The sequence below is a fragment of the Erinaceus europaeus genome, chromosome 7 (assembly GCF_950295315.1).
Source record: "Erinaceus europaeus chromosome 7, mEriEur2.1, whole genome shotgun sequence".
NCBI lineage: Eukaryota > Metazoa > Chordata > Mammalia > Eulipotyphla > Erinaceidae > Erinaceus > Erinaceus europaeus.
In genome coordinates, this window is record NC_080168.1 from 8,922,115 (window position 1) to 8,941,768 (window position 19,654).

The window sequence follows — 19,654 nt, forward strand, 5'->3', positions numbered from 1 at the left end:
AACAAAAGGAAAAATAAATAAATAAATAAACAAACAAATAAAAGACTTGAATGCCTGAGGTTCCCAGTTCAACCCTCATATTGTATGTTTCAGGGTGGTGCTTTGACCTATGTATCACCTATCATCTATCTATCATCTGTCTATCATCTATCTATCATTTGTCATCTATCTATCATCTCTCATATGAAACTATTTCTTTTTTTCAGTTTATTTTTATTTATTTATTTTTCTTTTTTCCCTTTATTGGGGGATTAATACTTTACTGTCAACAATAAATGCGATAGTTTATACATGTATAACATTTCTCAGTTTTCCACACAACAATTCAACCCCCACTAGGTCCTCTGCCATCATGTTCCCGGACCTGAATTCTACCCCCACCCCCAACCCCAGAGTCTTTTATTTTAGTGCAAAAATCATATGAAACTTTTTACACCATACAGAATAATTAATTAAATTCCAGAAAGCAAGTAACCACGATGGAACGGACATTCTTCCTTTCATGTCTGTCCTTCTAGTTCCTTAGCAGAGATTTTTCAGACAGTCCTTAGTCCACTTTATTCTTCACAGAGCCAACAGACTTTCTCTTTCCAAAATACATATCCAATTTTACTGTTGTCTTCTTTTTTAATTTTTTAATATCTTTATTTATTTAATGGATAGAGACAGCCAGAAATTGAGAAGGGAAATGGGGTGGTAGATATGGGAGAGAGACAGAGAGATACCTGCAACACTGCTTCACCACTTGCAAAGCTTTCCCCTTGCAAGTGGGGACTGGGGGCTTGAACCCAGGTCCTTGCACATTGCTACATGTGCGCTCAACCAGGTGCGCTACCACACAGGCCCTACTATTGTCTTCCTTACACCTCACAGTGCATTGCATGTCTTAATGTCTAGGCTTCTTTGCCTGATTGAGAAAGCAAGCCCAACTTCCAGATAGACGGTTCTTGAATGAGATATTTAAACCAGCTGGTTTACAACTAGAGAAATAGCTCACTTGGATAGTGTGCTGCCTTGCCATGTGACCACCCAGGGTCAACTCTAGCCCCCAACACACTGACAGGAGTTTTCATGCTGTGTATTCTCTCTAACTCTTTCTCTCTCTCTCTTTGCCTTTCTGCTCCATGTCTCTGTGTATGGAAGAATTAAAAATATGACTAAGTTTTGGCAGGCAGATAATTGAGGATACTAAGACAAAGAAGGGCCATGAGATATCCAAGATGTTTTTATGTGTGTCTGTACGGAAGGAAAGTGTGGAGTGGAGGGAGATACCTGCAGAGATGTGGGGTGAGGGGGCTGAGGTGATACATTCTAAATGAGAACATCATTCAGTAATTCTATTTGTCTTTTTTAATTTTTTTCATTTCTTGCCATGTAGGCTTCTTAAAAAATTATCTTTATTTATTTATTGAATAGAGACAACCAGAAACTGAGAGGGAAGAGGAGAGAGAGAAAAGACCAGCAATACATTTCACCAGGGCTTCTTCAGTCTTGGCCAATCAAAGTCAAAAGAATGTAACATTGTGACAGCTTACCAGGAGGGGATGTCACATCCTTCAGAGGGAAAATCTTCAGACCTGTTTGATTTTGCTTTTCTCTTTTTCCTTTCAAAAACAGTAATCATTTATTTTATTCTTCAAATCATTTTATCGGTTGTTGTCCCAAGAGAACTGTGTCTTACTAGCTCCAACACTAACTGAGGTCTCACGAAGCTTTTACCTTGCAAGTAGGGACCAGGGGCTTGAACCTGGGTTCTTGTGCATTGTAATATGTGCACTCAACCAGTTGTACCACCACCTGGCCCCCCAACTCCATTTTTCTGTGTGAAAAAAAGGTATAATAACGCTGTGGGACACTTAAGGCACTAAATGCATTAACACACATCTGAAAAACTTCCTGGTACATAGCAACCACTCCATAAATGAGAACTAGTGGAATCTGACGGGTCCTGTTGTCATCCCTATTATTTCTCAAGCCCTAATCCTTATATTTCTACAGTAGAGAATGTACCACTGGGCTTGAGCCTTGCATACACTGTGCATAGATATTCCAGTGGTTTCACTCTGCGATTTGTTTTCTCTGTAAGACGACACAATCTCATCCATGTCATAGACTGGCCTTCAGTGCTGCTGCTTCTCCTCAGAATCTGCTCAGTAGCAATGCTTCACACTTTGAAGGGACTGAAATCAAAAAGCAATCAATGCTGGATTCTAATGGAAGACCTAAATCAAGTTAGACATGCTCTAATCACAGACTGAGTACATACATATTTGAGCAAAGAACTATATATACCCTTTGTCCAGACTTTTGGCAACTTTGTGCGCTGTCTTTTCCTGTATAAAACTTGAGACAGACATTCTGAGCAAACAGCAAAACCTACTTAAGGCTTATAGTTTGATAGGTGGAAAACTCCTTCCCAGGGGGGCAGCCATACTGTTACATTTTTTTAGCTTTTGACTGGATCAGGGCAGTGCCCTGTAGGTACCTGGCCCAAACCCAGGACCAGGGTCAGTGAACCTGCACATTGGAGCCCTCTTAGACCTCTGGTGGTGCGTGGCCCTGTCAAGCTTTCCTACCATTTCCTGTGGGTGCACTGACAATCAGTGTGAGTCCCCTCATGAATATGCATAATAGACACCTCCAAAACTCCTAAACAAGTATATAATTACATCACTCTAGTTTCACTCATATAAAACCAGTTTTATGGGCAGGCTGTGGTGTCACTGGTCAGCACCCATATTATCATGCCCAAGGAAGTGGGTTCGAGCCCTCACTCCCCACCTGCAGAGGAATATTTCACTAGCAATGAAACAGGTCTGCATGTGCCTCTCTGTCTCTCTCCCTATCTATCTCCACTCTCAGTTTCCCTGTGTTCTATCAAATAAATGGGGGGGGGTGAGGGGAAAAGGCAGCTGTGATAACCCTGTTGGCAATGAAAAATAAATAAATAATAAAATAAAACCAGATTCCCACATCCTTTTTGAAGCTTGCTTCACCATTTATGCTGTCAAATTCCCTAGTTTGAAGAAAATAAATCCTTATTTTATTTTATTTTATTACCAGAACACTGCTCAGCTCTGGCTTCTGGTGGTGCTGGGGATTGAACCTGGAAGCTCAGAGCCTCAGAAAGTAAAGCCTTTTTGCATAGACATTAGGCTGTCTCCCCAGACATAAACCCCTTTTATTCTAGAAAGATGCTTCTAGGAATCCTTTGATAACACCCTAAAATTTTATGATATTGTGAAACCTGGTAAAAATCAATAAAAAAAATTTCTGTAAAAAAACAAAGAGTGAAATAATTAGATAAGTGACCTGCGATGAGACAGCATCAAACAGTGGTGCTAACTTCATTAGGTATGATGATGGTGCTGTGATTCTGTGATTCTGCGTGGGTCTTTCTTTTAAGCCCTTGCCATTGTCTGGAGCATTCATGGATGAAAGTCAATGGTCCCTAGGATTTTCCTTCCAATATTTCAGCAAACAAAAATAAAAAATAAGTCAAGAAAGAAGGTACAGTTAAGGGAGTCGGGCGGTAGCACAGCAGGTTAATCACAGGTGGTGCAAGGACTGGTGTAAGGATCCCAGTTTGAGCCCCCGGCTCCCCACCTACAGGGGAGTTACTTCACAGGTGGCGAAGCAGGTCTGCAGGTGTCTATCTTTCTCTCCCCCTCTCTGCCTTTCCCTCCTCTTTCCATTTCTCTCTGTCCTATCCAACACCGACAACAACAATAATAACTACAACAATAAAACAACAAGGGCAACAAAAGGAAATACATAAATAAACAAATAATAAAAAGAAGGTGCAGTTAAATGAAATAAAATTGTCAGAATGTTAACCATGTGTAAGGTGAGGTTCTTTCGATTGCTTCTGCTGCTGTGTGAACTCCAGACAATGTTCTTAGCTTTAAGATCACCTAAAATGTTTGTTACAAGGAAACCAAAGGGTTTCCCTGTCACAACACAAAGTGAAAACTCTAAATGCTGGTGAGTACTTCCCCAAAGAAAGTCTATGTAAAAAGTATTTTAATAAGCACAAAAAAGTCCCAACCCTTGTGAGGAAGCCCTACTCTCTTAGCTTTCTTAGATAGGTTACCAAGTCCTACCTGGCTTGCCACTGATGAAGCAAGGTCTTCAGAAACCTGCTTCAGGATAGCTCAGAGTAATAAATAATTAAAGACAGTAAGCACCCTGCTAATATAAATGCAAATGGCCTGAGTGGCTGATCAATTTACATGCAAATAGTCTTTTTTTTTTAACTAAATCTATCAATAGTGGAAGATCAATACTGGTGGAGAAAAAAAGTAACTTCCAAACTGTTTCTTTAATGTTAATATATATTATATTATTGCTCATTGTTAATAGTTTTCCATTTCATGCCCCTCACCCCCATCCTAGACTTGAACCCAAGCAAAGAAATCAGATTTTCAGACTCACCCCATGGCCCAGGGCAGCATACCTGTATCCTGATTTCCCTAGAAAAGAAACAAGAAACCTCCTTTAGACTTGAGCAGATAGGGATTCACCCAGGGGCTAGTGGCTTCTGGGATACATAAGCCATTCAGGACCTAAAATCTCCATTTAGGTCCTGGGGCAAGAACTCACATCCGGAAGCACTTGTGCTCCCCCTGTCTCCTCTGCCTCTTTGTCCCAGGGTAACAGACCCACAGAGGAGAACCATCCACCCACAGGCCTCTCTGTGTGGATTCATCAATTGATGTTTCTTTATGTAAACAAAAGGGGTCAGGTCAGGATACTTTCTGGCTGGTGGCCCTTAGATACTGAAACTTGACTGATTACACATTAACTGCTTGATTGGTGTGTTCAGAGATAAGCCCTGTCTTTATGCCTTTATTACAAAGCAGCTGTTACAAATTTGCTTGTGTTGAGTGTTGCAAAGTGCTAGGCACCCCATCACACCAAGAAAAGCCAGAGCCCTCTTCAAAACTACTCTTCATTTGAAAGACACTTTGGAACTCTGATAATAAGAATATCCCTTGATGAAAGAGCTAACTTCATTGTTGTTAAGAAATAATATTGAATTTGAATTTGAGAGAAAATTTATATATGTATACACATATGTAAACTGACTCATAATTAAACTCTCAGACTCATTATTGGAAATGAAGACAATTTTTTTAATTGAAAAAAGTTATATACCCAAGAAGATCAATAAAAGGTTTCTGTGTGGGGTTCAGGCAGTGGTACACCTGGTTAAGAACCAACATAAAAATATGCAAAGACCCAGGTTCAAACCCCTGGCTCCCACTTGCAGGGGGATAGTTTCATGAGTGGTAAAGCAGAGCTGCAAAGTGTCTCTCTCTCTCCCTCTCTATCTCTCCCTCCTTCTCTCTCTCCCACTCCACTATCAATTTCTCTGTCTTTATTCAATAGTAAATAAATAAAAATATTAAAAAAAAAAAAGTTTCTGTGTGGAACCACACCTTATGAAGCATATTTGAGTTTTACCAGACATAAAGAGTAGACATACAAACGGCTGAACTTTAGTCAGCCACCTCAAAGGAACGTTCTCCCATAAAGGCTGAAAAAAGAATGCCAGACAGTGGCATACCAGGTTAAGTGCACATAGTACTAAGCTCAAGGATCTGTGCAAGGATGCAGGTCCGAGCCCCTGGCTCCCCACCTGCAATGGGAATGCTGCTCAAGTGGCAAAGCAGGTCTTCAGGTGTCTAAACTTTCTTTCTTTTCTTCCTCTTTATCTCCCTCTCACTTCTCAATTTCTCTCTGTCCTGTCTAGTAAAATGAAAAAATAAATAAATAAATAAATAAATAAATAAATAAATAAATAAATAAAGACTGCCAGAAGCAGGGAATTCATAGTGCAAGGACCGAGCCCCAAGTGAAAATCCAGGAGGTAAAAAAAAAAAATAGGGGGACAGGCAGTAGCACAGCGGGTTAAGTGCACCACACGTGGCGCAAAGCACAAGGAGGAGCATAAGGATCCCGGTTGGAGCCCTGAGCTCTCCATCTGCAGGGGAGTCGCTTCACAGGCAGTGAAGCAAGTCTGCAGGTGTCTATCTTTCTCTCCCCCTCTCTGCCTTCCTCTCCTCTCTCCATTTCTCTCTGTCCTATCTAACAATGACGATATCAATAACAACAACAATAATAACTACACCAACAATTAAAAAAAAGAGAAAAAAAAAAAGAAAGGCCCAGTGTATTTTCCAATTTGAAAATGCAGGGAAGCAAAAATATAACCTGTAAATATGTCTTTGGTTAAAACGTTGACTTCATGGAGAGGGCTTTGCAGGAGATTGCCTTTGACAAAGTCATTTATTTTTTTTTAATTCTTATTTATAAAAAGGAAACACTGAAAAAAAACAGAGGATAAGAGGGGTACAACTCCACACAATTCCTACCACCAGAACTCTGTATCTCATCCCCTCCCTTGATAGCTTTCCTATTCTTTATCCCTCTGGGAGTATGAACCCAGGATCATTGTGGGATGCAGAAGGTAGAAGGTCTGGCTTCTGTAATTGCCTTCCCACTGAACATGGGCATTGACAGACCAACCCCTACTCCCAGCCTGTCTCTCTCTTTCCCTAGTAGGGCAGGGATCTGAGGAAATGAGGCTCCAGAACACATTGGTGGGGTCCTCTGCCCAGGGAAGTCCAGTAGACATCATGGTAGCATCTGGAACCTGGTGGCTGAAAAAAGAGGTGACATACAGAGCCAAACAAATTGTTGACTATGTATGTGAGTTGCCGGTTAAATGAACCATTCTAGAAAGCTCCTGAGTTGGAGGACAGGTCAAGTATAAAGTGGAGAGAGAGAGAGAGAGAAAGATAGAGAGAAAGGGAGAGAGAGAGGAGAGAGGATGCGGACAAATATATATATATATATATATATATATATATATATATATATATTAACTTTTTTTAAAAATACTTTATTACTCTCTTTTAATTTTAATTTGATGGAACAGAAAAAATTAGAGGGAAGGGGGATAAAGGAAGAGACAGAGAGAGAGAGAGAGAAAAGGAGAGACCTGCAGTACTGTTTAACTGTTTGTGAAGTTTCCATCCTGCAGGTGGGGAATGGGGGCTTGAGCCTGGGTCCTTAAGCATGGTAATGTAAGTACTTAACCAGGTGTACCACACCCTGTCCCCAAGTGTTATTTTCTTTTCTTTTTTTCTTTCTTTCTTTCTTTCTTTCTTTCTCTCTCTCTCTCTCTCTCTCTCTCTCTCTATCATAACACTGTTAAGCTCTGGCTTATGTAGGTGTGGGGGACTGAACCCAGGACTCCAAAGCCTCAGGCATGAGAGTCCCTTTGCATAAAAGCCATTATACTATCCCCCCCATGCCAAATTATCTTAAAGAGGTATGTATTCTCACCAGAGCTTCCACCTCCTAAAATTGTAGACGGGACTCCTACTTCTCTTGCCTGACACTGGTCCTGACCCAGTGCTGTGGGTGGTGGGTATTTGCTTAGCAGTATCCCCAGTGTTCCCAAATGCACCCTGGAGTGCCAGCTGATGTTACAATCTCCAGATCTCCAGCTCCAGAGGGGACGGACTAGGAGGATCTGAGATATTCTGTCTTCTTGTTCCTCCCATGGCAAGATATTTACACAGGGCCCTGTCCCAACTGACGAACATGAACTCAGACACTGAGCTTTCTTTTCAATTCACATCCCCAGCTATAAAAGGAAACATGTCTTTACTCTTAGAAACTAGACCCCCACTGAAGGTCATCCTAATTCTCCACTTCAGTTGCACACTGGAATAAAGTCTCAACCACAATAAAATTGGGTTGTCAGGGAGAAGAGCTCTGGTGATAGCTCTCTGGTGATTTCAGAGTGTAGTCCCAAGCTGAGGCCAAGTCTCAGTATGACTAAGATTAGATCAATCACCCCTTTGTCCTAGAATATTTAAGAATACTAGGGCTGGGAGACATCATAATATTTCTGCAAAGAGATTTTCACCCCTGAGGCTTCAAGATCCCAGGTTCAATCCCCAGCACTATGATCCATGAACCAGAGCTGAGCAGTGCTCTAGTAAATAACTTTTAAAGTAAATATCTTTATTTATTTATTGGATAGAAACATCAGAAATCAAGAGGGATAAAGATAGACACCTGCAGCCCTGCTTTACCACTCATGAAGCTTTCCTCCTATAGGTAGGGACCAGGGGGCTCTAACCTGGGTTCTTGAGCATTGTAATGTGTGCATTCAAGCAGGTGTGCCAACATACAGTATGTATATATATATATATATATATATAATTATATAATATTATATATAATATATAACATATATATTATATATATTACTGAGCTATAAGATGCAGCTGGAAGGAATCCTATTATGTGAGATAAGCTAGAAAGAGAAGGATGAATATTGGCTGGCTCATCTCACTCACAGGTAAAGATTTAAGAAGCAGAATTAGAGAAACTTGAATAAACTGTGGTCTATTGCGACAAATCCAAGGAGTCTGAAGGAGGGAGGCAAGAAGGGGTAGGAAAGGGCTTGGAGGCCCTGTGTCCTGTGGTAGAAGGAGGTGCTAATTTTGTGGTAGGTGAGGTATGTTGATATCTTGAGGAGTTTAAAATTGTGCCCCCAAAACAACCACAAGCATGTATGTCAACATTTTCCTATTAAAATGATCTAATCAATTATGCCAGGCAGCACATGTCCCTAGTGGGCCAGTCCCTGTGTGGGATGCACAGTGATTCTACTAGGACTTTTGAGTGTCTCACAATTAGTCAACTTCATTGGAATCAGTGACTCGCAAGCCTAATGTGGACACACACACACTCACACATACACTTCATTGGCTGATGAACACACGAAGTGGACACACTGCTAAGGTTAAGAAAATGAAAGGTCAGTATGGTCACTATACCATCCTCTCTGCCAACCACGTAAACTACAGTGACTGATCATTCTGTCATCCATTCTCCACCTACGTCTGCTCTTTGCTCCAGAGACTAGCCTGTTTAGAAAGGTTCAAGACTCTCCTGTTTGTGGCTTCCACAGACTTAGCCAATGGGAGATACTTCCATGAGATTCGAGGCTTGAAGCAAAGCAGGGTCATGGTATTTGCTTCCCTGAACCACCACACTTCCAAATGCATCATCTTCTGCAGTCAGTCCTATGCACCAGCTGGATCCCCTGCCCAAGCTGAGAATGTCTTCCACTGTCTTTCCAAAGGGGAGGTGGTTCTAGTTTTCCACTTCTCCTCACTCCAAAGTCAGCATAATTGCATGTTCCTTTCTTGAAGTCCTGCCCCCTAGATATGGAAACAGTATTGTTATTAAATTTTCCTCTTGGGAGTCGGGCGATAGCACAGCGGGTTAAGCGCATATGGCGCAAATTGGAAGGACCGGCATAAGGATCCCGGTTCGAGCCTCCGGCTCCCCACCTGCAGGGGAGTCACTCCACAGCCAGTGAAGCAGGTCTATCTTTCTCTCCCCCTCTCTGTCTTCCCCTCCTCTCTCCATTTCTCTCTGTCCTGTCCAACAATGACAACATCAATAACTACAACAACAAAGGAAAACAAGGGCAACAAAAGGTAAAATAAATAAATAAATACTTTTAAAAAAATTTTCCTCTTATCACATAACATTAGGGGACCATTTGTTTCCAACCAGGATAGTGATGGATCCACTTTGTACCTAGGGAAAGCTGGGCTTTGGAACCCCACTGGGGCATAGGGAATGGAGAGGGGGCAGTTCCTAGTTCAAGAGTGATAATGAACAACAGACTGGCTCAAGATACAGTGAAAGGCTGAGGGTGAGTCAATGTTGTTGCCATTCAGTGTCATCTGGACTGGTGCTGCAGGTCAGTGATGGAACAAGAAGCAAAAGTGAGGAGAAGGATTTTAAAACTCCTCAATTATCTGGGGAGGTGGCTCAGTGGTTGAGCAAAGAACTTGCAACCATAAAGTCCATTTGGTCCCTAGCATCACACATGCCAGAATGACGCTCTGGTTCTCACTCACACTAATGAATAGATATATTGTCACAAGGTAGAGTTTAAGAAACTCTCAAAGTGGGAGTTGGGTGGTAGCACAGCGGGTTAGGTGCAGGTGGCACAAAGTGCAAGGACCCGGAATAAGGATCCCAGTACGAGCCCCCGGCTCCCCATGGTTCAAGGCCCTGGCTCCCTATGGTTCGAGATCCTGGCTCCCCACATGCAGGGTAGTCGCTTCACAAGTGGTGAAGCAGGTCTGCAGATGTCTATCTTTCTCTCCCCCTCTCTGTCTTCTCCTCCTCTCTCAATTTCTCTCTGTCCTATCCAACAACAATGACATCATTCATAACTACAACAAGGGCAACAAAAGGGAATAAATAATAAATAAAAATATTTTTAAAACTCTCAAAGCAATTTAACATGGATGCAAAATTTAAGTATTTTTACAAAAAAGATTAGCCCAGATAAAGATATTAAAACTGGAAATCTTTGCAAGCTGTTCCTTTACAATCAACTGTTTGAAAAGCTGTGATTGAAACCACGAGGCTCTATATGACACTGTGGGTAAATTTCAACAACCTCTTCTACCGAAAAGCTGACTAGGCAGCACATGTGTTTAGATAAAACAAATACAAATCAATATGAACAGTTAGTTTGCTAGGTGCCGGCTACTGTCTCAAGGCCTTTAGCTGGATTTTCCTCACTGAATTCCATAAGGTAAATATTATTATGTTCTCCATCTTGAGGATGAAGAAGATGAACTACAAAGAATAAGGAAGTAGTCAGGGCCACAGTTACTGTGTCCTGATGTCAAGATTCAAATCAGGATTTGAACCCAGATCCTCTGTTTCCAGAGAATATCCCCCTGCCCCAGACTCTCAGTACAAGAATACTAGTGGCTATTTGCCATATCACCATAGTCAAAATAGGGATGAGTATTGTGTATTTCTTCCTGTTTTCCAACTAACTGTCCTTTGTCCTAATTAGGAATGAGATTTGAAAGCATGTTTAAATCTTTTACTTTTAACTGAATCCCTTGTCATTTTTTCTTCCAACCTTTCTAGAGCAGTTCATTATACAATCGAAAAATTCTGCCATAATCTATATAAAGGGAAATGTATCTTTTTCTGAGGAAAATTACTCAGGGTTTAATAGTACATTCACCAGACCTTTGCCTCGGTTTCTCATCCGTTCTGCAGGAATTTCACTTGTCATAGCAAAATAAAGTGTCTTTTTATGCAACTTCCAGTCCTGTGCCATAAATCCCACACTTACCAGCGAGCTGTAAACATCTGTTCCATCCCGGATTGTGATGAAAAATAAGCCGATGTTGCTTCAGAAATGCAGACAAGACCTGAATGTTAACCAGTGTTTCCAGTTCCGTTGACGTCGGTTTAGACCAATCCTTTACCTACTTAAAGTGCAGCATATCACAGAAGGATGTTTTCTGACATCATTTCAGATTAGACAGATGCCCACAAGAACAAACTGTGACTTCTCAAACCAAGATGCAAACGCAGACAAGCAACCAGGCATCACACCAGTCCAACGCCATTCCCATGACCTTCTGGTAACACCACCCACACACAGCACCTGCCACTCACACAGGGCATGAGGCAGGTGTTTTCACTACCCACCTTTAAGGAGGAGGTGAAAGTTCATTAAGTGATTGGTCCCTGATGTGTCCCTGGAACTGTAATCCAAGTCTTATGAAAAGACTTATGGTGCTCCGCATGCAGATAAATGTTCTGGTTTTGTTATACTTCAATTCAATTTAATTTGTCAGAAATCACTATAAACCTAGTTGCAGCAGAGCAATTTGGAAGGTTTTCTTCTCACTGCTCTAAATGATGAACCACCTCTGGCTCTCTTAGCATATTTGTAGAAGCATATGGAGAAAGAGATGGATGAGAAGTGGGTAAGTACAGCCTCTGGAGCCACTGTGCCCAGCCTGAACTATAGCTGCATAATCCCCAGGCAGAGAAAAAGAGAAAGCCATGTTTCTTAGCCTCTCTGTGTCCTAGTTGCCTGGTCTGTAAAAGGAAAGTGAGGAAATACAACCTGTCTTAAAGGTTGTCATGGGGGAGTCGGGCAGTGACTCAGCGGGTTAAGCACACAGGGCACAAAGCAAAAACCAGCGGAAGCAGGTCTGCAGGTGTCTGTCTTTCTCTCCCCCTCTCTGTCTTCCCCTCCTCTTTCCATTTCTCTCTGTCCTATCCAACAACAACAACAACATTAATAACCACAACAATGTTAAACAACAAAGGCAACAAAACGGAAAATAAATAAATATTTTTTAAAAAGGTTGTCATGAGAACTATTATCTACACAGTTCTCAGAGCAGTGCTTGGCACACAGTAAGCACTAGATAAATGCTAGCTAAGCGAATACATCTGTAAATTACTTTCAGCAAGAAATTTCTGTACTTTTTTGAAACTAAAGAGCTACTTCAGTTAGAGAAAGAAAATTACATGGAAATCATTGGCCTAGGGGGAGAGCATGGAAGAAAATTGTGTGTGGGAAAGTGTGTGTGTGTGTGTGTGGGGGGGCGCTCCTGCATACTATGATTGAGTTCAGTGACCATGTTCTGGAGTGGAGAAGCAAGAACCCTTTACCAGGGAGCATGGCACTGCTAACAGTTTTGATGGAACAGTGTGGGTGATCTGAGGTAGTCCAAAAATTAAATAAATAAACAAGTAGGCTGGTGTGCAATGTTTGTCCTCTGTAGCAGATGTTTCTGGATTCCCACCAACCTGCACTGCAAATATCTCACTTACTTGGGAACTGAACTTGTTATAGTTCCTCTTACAGAGTTCAAATTGCCCAGCACCCAAGGTGCCCACTGACACATACCAGACTTTCCCAGCACCCGAGTTAGCACAGTCATCACCAAAATAAGAAATAAGACCCAGGGGGCAATGAAATAGCTCACTTGGATAGTGCACTGGTTTGCCATATGTGCCACCCAGATTTGAGCCCAGCTATCAATGCATTGAAGGAAGCTTCAGTGCAGTAATTATTCTCTCTCTCTCTCTCCTTCTCTCTCTCCCTTTCTCTTTTACCATACCTCTAAATAAATAAATCTTAGATGTTTTCTAAAATGTAGCCTTACTCATCTCTTTGCTGTCAAAAGAAAAAAAAAATTCCATATGTAAAAGAAACTTGATGTAAACCTCACATCTTATGCAAAATATGATCTCAAAATGGATCACAGATGAGATGGTTCAACACAAAAATTACAGAAGTTGGGGCAGGGGGGTTGGATCTCCCAGAGCTAAGATTAGGTGAGGAATACTGAAGCACGATAGCAAAAGTATGACCTATCAAAGAGAAAGAGATCAATTCAGTACCATCAAAATTGAAAAAGGTCTGCTGTGTGAAAGATGAGGTTAAAAACTCAAGAACAAATATGGAATCTATTTACATATTCACTGATGGGTAAAGTATATGTATAAAATATGTACACTAGTATATTCTTCAGTTATGAGAAAGGAAGACAACCTGTCATTGATGACAGCGTAGAGGAATCTTTATTTTTTTTTTTTTTTTGCCTCCAGGGTTATTGCTAGGGCTTGATACCTGCACTATGAATTCACTGCTCCTGGAGGCTATTTTTTTCCCTTTTGTTACCATTGTTTATCACTGTTGTTGTTATTACTGTCATTGTTGTTGGATAGGACAGAAAGAAATGGAGAGAGGATGAGAAGACAGAGAGGGAGGAGAGAAAGATAGACACCTGCAGACCTGCTTCACCGCCTGTGAAGTGACTCCCCTGCAGGTGGGGAGCCAGGGGCTGGAACAAGGATCCTTATGCTGATTCTTGCTCTTTGTGCCATGTGTGCTTAGCCCACTTACTTTTGAAAGGTAAAGTAATAAGATGATGGTTACCCAAGGGTGAAAGTGTAGGGGGTGAGGTTGATGTTTAAAACACAAACATGTAGGAGTAGAAAATAAACACAGAGAGCTGAAGCATTGTAGAATAAGTAGACAGTAATGGTGTCCTGTAACTTTGTAACATGTTGTCACTAAAATGGCAACCTTATTACAACATTCAAATGTTATCAGTGTAACACGTTGCACACCTTAAATTTGTACAACCTTATCTGCCAGATGAACTCAATGAAATGAAAAGAAGAAATTACAGAGTGGGAGAAGTTTAGCAAATCACATACCCAACAAACAAAGTAAATCTAGACTAAAAAGAACTCTCTAAGCTCAATATTAACCATCTCTGAATAAGTGTATGGCCAAAGGAACAACATAACATACATTGGAATATTACTCTGTTACTTATCCTTCACCACTTTCTCCTTCTTCCTCTTTCTCCACTCCTTCCTTCCCTTTCTCTTCATCTTTTATTTCTCCTTCTCTCTTTTTTCCTTCTATTTTTTTTTTGCATAACTTCACGGCTCCCAAGCAACATTTTCTTTCATTCAGATAAAGAGACAGAGAGAAGAGCCACCACTGTAGCTCATCGCCCGCTGGCTTCATGGCTCTCTCTCTCTCCCTTGTGGTATGCAGGAACTCAAATCTCAGCTCAACTTTTCACAGGTGAACTATCTCTTTGACCTTGATTCTAACTTCTGAAAAATGGAAATTATAACACACACAACACATGGAGGAAACTGTAGGACATTATACTGAGTGAAATATGCCAATCACAAGAAGCTATGAATATCACATGTTCTGCTCAACGTAAGGCACCCACACTGGTCACATTCACAGTGACAGACAGTAGAATGCTGGCAGCCAGAAGGTAGGAACAGAGAGGAATGTGGCTTTGTTTAGTAGTAGGTATAGAATTTCAGGGGTTTTTAATATTTATTTATTTATTTTCTCTTTTGTTGCCCTTACTGTTTTTTATTGTTGTAGTTACTATTGTTGTTGTTATTGATGTCGTTGTTGTTGGATAGGACAGAGAGAAATGGAGAGAGGAGGGGAAGACAGAGAGGGGGAGAGAAAGACAGACACCTGCAGACCTGCTTCACCACCTGTGAAGTGACTCCCCTGCAGGTGGGGAGCCAGGGGCTCGAACCGGGATCCTAACACAGGTTCTTGTGCTTCACGCCATGTGTGCTTAACCCACTGAGCTACTGCCCGACTCCCAAATTTCAGGTTTTTGTTTTTTTTTTTAATTTGGAGGTAGGCAACTTGGTTTCCCAACAGCGTGAATGTACTTAACACTTCTGAGCTTAAAAATGGCTAAGGTGTTAATTTTTGTTATGTGTGTTTTACCATGTAAGATAAATTCAATTTTGAAAAGTAGTCCAATTCTCTAAAGGATATTAAGAGACAGCTCACTGAAGAGTATCCATAGTGAAACAGAAGAAGAAGAAGAAGAAGAGGAGGAGGAGGAGGAGGAGGAGGAGGAGGAGGAGGGGGAAGAAGAAGAAGAAGAAGAAGAAGAAGAAGAAGAAGAAGAAGAAGAAGAAGAAGAAGAAGAAGAAGAAGAAGAAGAAGAAGAAGAAGAAGAAGAAGGAGAAAAGAAGGAGAAGAAGAATGAGAAGGGGAAGGAGGGGAAAGGGGAGGAGGAGGAGGAGGAGGAGGAGGAGAAGGTTCATTAAAAGATGTGCCCTATTGCTAGACAAAAGAGAAATGTAAATTGGAACCAACAAAGAGAGATGCAAAAGCATGAGGATAGGCAAAGTAAGTGATGACTTTTATAAAGAGAAATAATGGGGGGTGGTATGCTTTAGTGAAGAAACTGTTACCCCAATTAATTATTTGAAATTATTAAATAGTTCAGTTGGAAAACTGAATTAATTTGAGACCATCGCAGAAAGGTCTAACATTAAAACTAAAAGTGAATAAAATAAAAATAAGAATCACCGTAGAAAAAAAAGAAAAAAAAAGGCCAGATGTTGAAGAGGGCGGAGAGAAGTGATTCCGTTCTTGTTGCTTATGGAAATGCCTAGTGGGTGGCCCAGTCTAGAACCCTGACTTTCTTCTTTTCTCCCTTCTTTCTTCTTCAATTCTTCCTTCTTTTTTTTTTTCCTTTTTGAACAACTCCATGTGTTTACCACTCTGGGTCAACTTTTTCAGATTGGGAGACAGAAGTAAAAGGAGAGAGCAAAAGAGAGACACCAGAACACTGCTACAGTGCCCCCCAGTATCTTGAGGGCCCAGGCTGAAGCTGGCTTATGTGCAGGACAAAGAAGATAAGCTGTCTTGTTGGCCCCTTGACATTTTCTCTTAACGCTAAAAATACATGTATCAGACAGCCCGGCGATCACTTTCGTCAAGAGAATTGTTAATATGGTAGAACACAAATATTCCACCAGTACAATAAACTGTTGATCAGTCCCCAAAAGGGGCAGTTATAACAACTTTGTAGAAATGGAGTTAGTCTTTAAAAAAATATGGAAATCAAGACTCCATGTCAGAAGAAAGACTTGCAGGAAGGCCAGGGAGAAAGCTCAAACTTCTACAGCACCAACTTTCATGCCTGTGGCTCCACAGGGCACAGGTTCAATGCTTCTCACCACCCTCTGCCAGAACTGAGTAGTACACTTGCCCTCTCTCTTTTTTTCCTCCTCTCTCTCTTATTTTATTTATTTAAAAAATATTAAATAAAATATTTCTCTTAAAGCAGCTAGTGTATCATAACAGTGGAATAGATCAGGGTGGTCACTTAGATTTCTATTTTTCCAGGAGGTTCTTTGCTATTATTTTTTGTACCTTTCATTTGACAAACTGGAAAACCATTAACAGAATACAACCATTCAAAGAGAGACTCTTCCTGGGAGGAAGGAGCTTGCCCAGAGGGCCTCCCACTGCCCTGGTCTTTCCCACTGAGAACATTCACCAGAATGATCTTTATCAGATTAGCTGGGGCTGGAGCCAAGAGCCTGGGGGTTAGGACACAAAAGAGAGAGGTATCAGGGGGAGGCAGCAGAAAGCCAGAAACAACATAACTGCCTGAGCTGCATGATTAATTGAGTAGATATAGAAAACAACCTTGAAGGAAAATGGGGGCGGGGCAAAAGAATGAATAGAAAGAGGACAAAGTTCCAACTAAGGAGGGCAAAATGCATCACTCAGAGCCCAGTGACGGTAGCAGTTCCGAGGAAGGATATACAAAACCCTGAAGACAGGTAGGAGACCCAGTAGAGGCCAATGGGGAGGGAGAAAGGCAGGGAAAGGGGGGCAGGATGAGCACAACAGCCTCTATTTCCAATATTACAGGATAATCATAGCAAATCCTACATTCGAGTTTCATACAACATAAATAATTAGAAGAGATAATAATATCCTTTGTTAACAGGACTTATCATTCGTTTAGTGATTTTGATTTCCATGCACAGCCTATAAGCCCACAGGGGACCTTTCTAAAACCAAACTATTAATTACTCCTTCCAAATGGAAGAAGGAACAAAAGCACAAATTCAGAAACACAGAGCACTGGTTCTATGAAACTGTCTGTCCAAACACACCATAGGCCACTGTTTCAACTCTGCCCCACCCCTCCACCAATGCCCCAGGGTTTTCTTGCAGAATGGAAGTGGGGGGTTGGGTTTGTATTTAGACTTATCTCAGGAAGATTTGAATTTCTTGCCTATTGAAAAGTTACTTCTTCTCTGAATTTTAGACTTTTCTGTTGAAATTCAAGAGGATGAAATGAGACTGGAAGACACATGAAGACACACAGTATCTGCACTCAATAAAGGCAAATTCCTTACTCCTATTCTGTCCTCAAGCTCCAATTCACCCAACCCAGCCCTAATTGTGGCAAATTGTCTCACCAACTCTAGCAACCTGACTCATCACACAGGAGAGTTGGTCTTCTATTGTAAGCACTGGTGATTCAATCTGAAATTTGTTTCTCCTGGTTGTTCTTGATGCTTTGTTTCTGATATGCCTCCTTCGGGCAAGTGATCAAAGATTCTGGGCGGTAGCTACTTTGAGAACAACCTCTGTCCACACAGATAAGAGTCGGAGGGCAAAGGCTTGAGCTTCCTTAGAAAACACGTCCAAGATAGATGCTATATTGTCTCCCAAGTGGCCCCAGCAGCTATGGGCCCCAGATAAACAGTAGTAACTTGGTCATAACACCTCATACTGGTTGTTGACCCTTCTGTGCCTCAAGGCCCAGTCCCTAATTGCTGTCTTGGGCATCATCTCCTAAAGAAGCTACTTCTACTCACCTTGTTAAAGTAAAACCCACCCTAAGTTCACTCACTTGACTCAAAGTTGAAATGAAACACAGGAGCACCAGTGCTGAGAGTGTATAGAGAATCAGCCAAGCGAGAAGAGCAAAGCAATGTCTCTCAACTCCATTCTACTGTGAAAAACAAAGACAAGGTGATTTATAAACCAGGAAATGAACAGGAGGAGCTTCAGGCAGGCATCATCTTGAATAATTACATCTTCTGACTTCAAGGGTAGTCAGCCTGGGATAGAAGCAATGAGTATGAGCATTAACCAACAAGTCTAATGACTTCAGTTACATCTAGCTAGAAAAGAAAAAGGGCTGTTAAAATCAAAGGGACTTGCAACCAGGGAGGTGATGCAGTACATTAAGTGGTGGACTCTAAGTGTGAAGTCCCAAGTTCAAGTCCTGGGATTGCAAGTTCCAGAGTGATGCTCTGTTTCTCTTTTTCCTCCTCTCTCTAGTAAATAATTCCCTAGATATGATAATAAAACCACAGGGAGTTTATCATTTAGTATAAAATCCTACAAACTTCTTGCTTCACTTCTTTTTTTTAGATTTTTTCTTTGCTTTTATTTAAAATATTTTTTTATTTATGTATTCCCTTTTGTTGCCCTTGTTGTTGTAGTTATTATTGTTATTGTTGTTGATGTCGTCATTGTTGGATAGGAATAAGAGAAATGGAGAGAGGAGGGGAAGACAGAGGGGGAGAGAAAGATAAACACCTGCAGACCTTCTTCACCGCTTGTGAAGTGACTCCTCTGCAGGCAGGGGCTTGAACCGGGATCCTTACACCGGTCCTTGTGCTTTGTACCACCTGTGCTTAACCTGCTGCGCTACCGCCTGACTCCCGCTGCACTTATTTCTGATAAACTCAATGAAAGGCTAACTCACTTAGCCAACTATTCTGAACCCACTCGTTCCTTAATGAATACAAACTGCTCGAGATGGATTTCAAGTTGGTCTGAGGCATGTTCATTCACTGGCCTCAGCATCTCCCCACTAACATGGCCTTGGTTTCCATCACTCTACAGAAATCATGTTCCCCAAAGTTCCCCACAGTTCATAAATTGCCAAGTCACAGCCTCAAGATCCTTGTCAACTCCTGCAGAACTTAGCCATAATACCAACCTTTATCTGAATACTTTTGCCTCCTTGCATGTTAGGAGATTCATTCTCTAAAGTTTTTCTTTGTTATCACCCTTTTTTTTTTTTCAGAATGTTCCCTGGGTATACCTGAACTGTCTATTCTTTAAGTATAGATGTTCACAACTTTCTGCATCCAGAATGTTCTTCTAAATTCCATACACCCCTCCTAGACAACCCATCCATATTGATACCTCAAAATTTCTCCATTCTAAAAATGATTCAATTTTTTCTTTTTCATCAAATATGCAGGGTTTTATTTTTACTTTTTCTTTGGAGGGGGTTAATGGTTTATATTCAACAGTAAAATACAGTAGTTTGTACATGTTCAACATTTCTCAGTTTTCCACATAACAGACTAACCTCCCCTCCTCCCCAGGTCCTTCTCTGCCATCTGCTCCAGGATCTGAACACTCTCCTCCACCCCG

General features: G+C 41.2%; 1 long non-coding RNA gene across 1 annotated transcript; it reads right to left on the reverse strand.

Moving 5' to 3' along the window:
• Positions 1 to 1,915: 1,915 nt before the first annotated feature.
• LOC132539248 (uncharacterized) lies at positions 1,916 to 11,451 on the reverse strand. Its single transcript, XR_009550514.1, has 3 exons — positions 11,207 to 11,451; positions 4,435 to 4,472; positions 1,916 to 2,180 (listed from the first exon to the last, which is right to left on the reverse strand). It is a non-coding gene; the product is annotated as an uncharacterized LOC132539248 (long non-coding RNA).
• Positions 11,452 to 19,654: the final 8,203 nt, after the last annotated feature.